Consider the following 6,311-nt stretch of genomic DNA (forward strand, 5'->3'; position numbering starts at 1 on the left):
CTTTTGTGTTTACTTGTATGATAGAGAAATGAGAGTAACTTAATCATGAGGCAGTTTTTTTTTTTGTTTTTTTTTTGCACTAAATTAGTAGGAAACTGGGGATTTTTCACTTGTCAAATTCCCTTATCGAGGAAAACTGAGCCAAAAAGGAATGAGGGAATTTATTTCCCAGATACCTGCACGTGGTGGTAGCTTGTACCGATGGAAAGCATCGGCGGGGGGTTACTGGGCTTAAGCCTGGGTAATTTTTTCACAACCCCTTTTGGAGTATAATTTGTTTCATAGTTGGATGCCTGACTGACAACTGTATAAAACAAAAGCTACAGACAATATTGGTTAGCACTGTTGCTGCACAGCAAGAAGGTCCTGAGTTCAATTCCACCATCAGGCAGGGCCTTTCTGTATGGAGTTTGCATGTTCTCCCTGTGTTTGTGTGGGTCCTCCCTGGGTACTCTGGCTTCCTCCCACAGTCCAAAGACATGCAGTTAGTGGGGATAGGTTAATTGATTAATCTAAATTGCCCATAGGTGTGAATGTGAGAGCGAATGGTTGTCTGTGTCTCTATGTGTTAGCTCTTCGCCAGACTGGCAACCTGTCTAGGGTGTACTATTGACTCCAAATCTCCCAACCACTATGTCGATCTGAGACAGCGAGACCAAGACCAAAGTCCGTCGAGACCAAGACCGGTCTCAAGACATCCAACTCTACCAGTTACTAAAGCAAATCATTCGTACTGTACAAATAATGTAAATATGACGGTGTATCACAAAAGATTGATATCAAACTGATCACTTGACCCATATTATGTTACTTGCTCCTCGAATGAAACAACAAATTGCGAAGTGAAAAGCCGAACAAAAATGCCGGTTTTTTTTAGAAAGTCTTAGCTTACATGTGTGTTTATTTGATATTTTCAGTTGTTACCCTCCACGGCTTAATAAAGCACTCTAAATTGGTTTCAGTTATGTACTGTACTGTCAGTCTGCCCCAGGGCAGCTGTGGCTACAACTGTAGCTTGCCTCCACCAGTGTGTGAATGTGTGTGTGAATGGGTGGATGACTGGGTGTGTAAAGCGCTTTGGGGTGCCTAGGGGGGGACTAGTAAAAGCGCTATACAAATACAGGCCATTTACCATTTACTGATGAACTTAACATTTACCTGAGTTTTTTTTTTTTGAAAGAAGCCCCTTATTTCTATTGTTATTTTATATATTATGCTTGTATGTTGTTCAGTATATCTGTATGCAAAACAAGAGGAATTTCAATACACAGCAGTATATTCACAGTTGAAACCAGATATTTACATATACTTTAGGGAAAAAACAAGAAGATTTTTTTTACTGTTAAACATCAATTTAGAGTAAACGTTTTTGTTTTAGATAAATAAATATTGAAATATCTTTTGAATTAGTTAAATATCAGAATAAAGAGAGAGAGCTATTTTTTTTAATCACTTTTATCAAATTTAGGAGTACATATACACTAAGTTTATTGTTAATTAATAAGAAAACTGCAGACAATTCCATTCTGAGCTGAAGAAGCTTCTGATAGGTTAGTAGAGTCCATGTGAGTAAATTGGTGGCACACCTGTGGATGCATATAAGGCAAAACACAAAGCCTGTTTCTTTGACATGGGAAAATCAAGAGATGTCAACCAAAACACCAGGAAAAGAATTGTGGACCTGCATAAGTGTGGCTCAATTTTGAATACAATTTGGTGCCATTTGCAATTAAGGAATACAGACAATTTCTCTCTTTACTCTTAAAGTTAACAAATATGTTTTTTATATTTATCCATCTAAAAAAATAAACATTTAGTCTGATTTGATGTTACAATTAAAAAGGTATTTGTGTTTTTATCTGAAGAGTGTGTAAATATCTGGTTTCAACTGTATATTTGATGATGTTGGTGTTTGGCTTGATTGTCAGCACAGAGAGGAAGAGAATGAGGACAGAACAGAGATGGAACAAGAGCAGGTGAGACATGTTAGTCACATGGTTGTTTACCAAAAGTATCACCGTATCATAGGTCCTCATGTATCTCGTACCTAGTGTTTCTTTTTAGGTTTATTATTTTTCAAATTCTATATTTATTAAGTTATGCAGGCTTGTTTGCACAACAAGGCTAAATAATTATATAAACTTCTCAATCTAAATAGTGTTCTTTGGTAGAATTAAAAAATAAGTGTAGTGCAGGTCTATGATGATTTTCAGTGTTTTGATTCTGGTTCTGTTTTGGTTACGTCCTAAAGTAGTCCTGATTTTGAACTGTTGTAGTCCTGTTTTAATTCCCGATCAGTTCTGGATCTGGTTGAGTTGGGGTTTAGTCCTCGTGTCTTGATTTTGTTCTGCCTTGCTGCTTGATTAACAAACTAGTTTAAGGTGTCCTGCATATGTGATTTGTTTTTCCCACATGAAGTCATTCTTTTTTGAACAAAACTCAAAACACAGCCAAATAAATCTTTCAGTCATTTCTAACACCCCCCCATCCCACATGCATACTACCTTTTAGGGCTAAGCCCCGGGTGTATAAAATGTCTGGCTCCGCCTCTGCTTGAAAATAACTTAAAAGTTTATTTTGTGACCCAGAAAGAGTAATATTTAAAAGTTTTTAGCCGTGCTCTTCCGCCATTGCCACGTTTGAGTTTTGGACGAAATCCAATATCTGACAAGCACACCAACCACAGAAGCAGCAGCAGTGATGAGAGCAGGGGAGATGCAGCGGATTGACCCGAAACTTATGCAGAGTTCATTCCCGCCACAATAAAGGGATTTCCGGAAGTGGGGTCAGATGTTACCTTGGTTACACAGGCCTAATGTAGAGTAGATTTTTTTTTGAAAACTTTATACAATCAGGCAATCTGAGAACAAAGCATGATGTATAGACCAGCAAAGTCATGCTACATGTAATTAGCAACCACTTTATTAGGTATATCTGTTCCACTATTCATTGCAGTAATCCACAAATCTAATCATCCTTTTGCAGCAACTCAAAGCACTTAGACATGCAAACATCCTCAAGACAGCCTGCTGAAACCAAACCGAGGAAGAATGATGAATAAATGTGGCATTGCTGTTGTTGTCAGATGGCCTGGTGTGAATATTTCATAGGAGTGGGTTAAAAAAAAAAAGATTTTCCAGTTCAAATCGATTATAGCTTAAATAATGCGATATTGATTCATTAAATCCTGAATCGATTTTTGAATAAATATGTATTTTGTAAGAATCGCCAGAATCTCAGGTTAAAGCTATTTCAACAACCACCAAACAGCTAAAACAGCAAATGAGAGCAGGCAAACAGATTCCACACAAAGATGTAAACACAAAGTGCGGCCCCAACGCATCAAAATCTGTGAGTTGTCGGCTTTCTCGCCCAACATGCCGCTGTGGCTGAAAGCCAACATCTCACAGATTCTGAAGCTGCAGGTTTTGTCACTCTTCAACCAAAACTGACTGAACAAGCAGCAAAAGAAGATCAAAACTACACTTCACATTTAATAAATACCATCACGAATTCCCTCTTACTTTCGCTGTTTTGCTTCCACCACAATAAAAATCGCACTTCCTGCACAACCCTATCTCTATCTGTGTACTTCAAGAACAGTTTTCCATTCAAATCTCTGTTTTGTGCATGATTCACTTCGTTATGCTTTTCTTCTCTGAGCACTCAAAGTGCTTTATACAACTAATTCATTCACTCAATCTCACCCATTCACACAAGCACTTTTCCCAAGCTGTTAGTGCATTCATAAATGCACCAATGTAATGTAATGTAAAAGGTTAGTATCTTGCCCAAGGATATTTGGCATGTAGACTAGTGGAAAGCCATGAATCGAACCACCAACCTTCCGATCAGTAGATGACCTGCTCTACCTGCCTGAGCTACAGCCAGGTGTGCCACAAGGTCCTGTTTGGGACCTTTATTGTTGTTGTTGTAATTGCTTCCTCTTCAGCACCTTCTGAGCACTCTTAAGGACATTTCTTATCACTACTATACAGATGATATTCAGTTGCATATCTCCTTTAAGCCCCAAGATGTTTCCAAACTACAGATTTTGCATAGGCGCATAGATTCCATTAGAGGTTGGATGGCTGATAACTTTCTTCAACTTAATGAGGAGAAAACCAAAGTCCTTCTTTGTGCTTCCGATAAATTTGTGCCCAAGGTTATGGAAAATGTAGGTCCTCTTGCTACATTTGCCAAATCCTCTACTAGGGATCTTGGAGTAAACTTTGACTCAGCTCTGACTTTGGACGCTCATGTTAAATCTCTGGTTTGCTCCTGTTATTATATTTTAAGAAACATTGCAAAGCTGAATCCATTGTGTCATGCTCAGAACTCGAAATTGTCATACACGCATTTCCTTCATCTTGTTTGGACTATTGTAATTCTTTGTTCACTTGTTTATGTAATGCCTCCTTGGAATGTCTGCAGGGTGTTCAGAATGCTGCTGCAAGGCTTCTGACCTTGTCTTCCAAGTACTCTCATGTCACACACCCGTTGATCCAGCTGCACTGGCTCCCCATTAAATTCAGAGTCCGCTTTAAGAATATGACTTTAACATTAAGGGCTCTGGATGAACAGGCACCGACATATATCAGAGATCTTTAATATCCATACATCGCCAGCAGGTCCCTGAGATCATGTGATCAGGGCATGCTGGTTGTCCATTATATGAGGCTGAAAACAAAAGGTGACAGAGCTTTTGAAACTGTGGCCCCCAGAGTCTGGAACTCTCTCCCTTTGAGCTTGGGATCTACGGACTCACTGATCTCTTTAAAAAAAAAACAGCTAAAAACTCATCTTTTAAAACTTGCTTGTGGTTAATTGTGGTTTTTATGTTTTAGTTTCTCAGTAAAGCACGTTGTGATTTTTATGTTGAAAAGTGCTATACAAATAAAATGTTACTTAGTGAAATAAGTAAGTGAAAATCCTAAAAAAAAATTATTAACAAAATAAACTAAAAATAGACATTATTGAATGTTATAGTTTTAAAATTGGATAACAACTGACTTGAACATAATATAAATGTGTTTTCACTATGGGGACGGTGGATCCATTGATAGCTTTAGTAATGTGAAACTTAATTATATTTTGATTTTTTTAATTTTCCATTTGATTCTCTGATGTGTATCTGTTTCTACCTGTGTTGATGTTAGCATGACTAAAGCTAGCCAAGAAACAGTAAATATATGAAGCAAGGCAGAAAGATATACACCTCAAATGAACAAAATCATAAGAATATAACACAGGCACTGCAAATGCAACAAAAATATGATGACATCAAATGTTGTGCTACTTGAAATCTACATGAAACAATGACACATCTATTTCTTCCAATTTTTTATTTATTTTTTCCCCAAATGTACAAATTACTCTTTGTTTGGCCTTAGTGTCCCAGAATTCATATTTATACACAACTAAATATGACTCGCGAATATGTTTTAAATGAATGATTCCTAACTTGATGACGAACCATCCATTTACATAATTGCTGAGTCCTAAATTTGATACCACTGAACTTATCAGCGGTTGTTTTAACAAAGCCCCAAAATCCGCTATGAGCAAGCACTTGGCGACGGTGGGGAGGAAAAACTCCCTTTTAACAGGAAGAAACCTCCGACAGAACCAGGCTCAGAAAGGGGTGGCCATCTGTCGCAACCGAGTGGGGTTCAAATGGTCACTGAAAATGTAGTTTTGTATAAATACGATGTTGAGGCCAAAACCTAACAAGTTCCTGGCTCTCTCGGTTCCTCTGCAGAGGGTTTCCCTAAGAAGGTGGGCATAGCAGGGTCACCGGGGGACGGGGGGCTGTGCCTCACTGCCCTGCCCTCGTCGGAGAAACCCTCGTGCAGAGTTGTTCAGAAAGCCAGAAACTTTTGTGTTGAGTATGTCCTTGTGAGCCTCCACCATTACTGGTGGGTGCAGCCTGGCCTGCCTAGAGACAGACCAGACCAGCTGCACAACACAGACACTCAAACCTCATCTGAGGACAAAAACTACAAGAATAACAGAAAAAAGAAGGAAAATGTAGCTTAGAACCATGCAGGGATACAGGAGACGGCAGCACTGCAGAGGTGAGGACCAGCAGCTGTCTGAAAGAGACAAAACAATACACACAAACACGCACAACAACAGATGAGAAACAAACAGAGAGAGAGGAAACAGTGGTTAGCAAGCTCTTCAGGACATTACCTACATATAAATAATTATAAAATTTTTTTGTTTTTACAATGTCAGAAGGAGAGAGGCACTGAGGCACCGTCTTCCGCCCCCCGACGCTCCTGCTGTGCCTCCTCCTTCTGACAGGA

This window comes from Perissodus microlepis, chromosome 14, assembly GCF_051167445.1.
Source record: "Perissodus microlepis isolate ML-2025 ecotype Zambia chromosome 14, ASM5116744v1, whole genome shotgun sequence".
Classification (NCBI taxonomy): Eukaryota; Metazoa; Chordata; class Actinopteri; order Cichliformes; family Cichlidae; genus Perissodus; species Perissodus microlepis.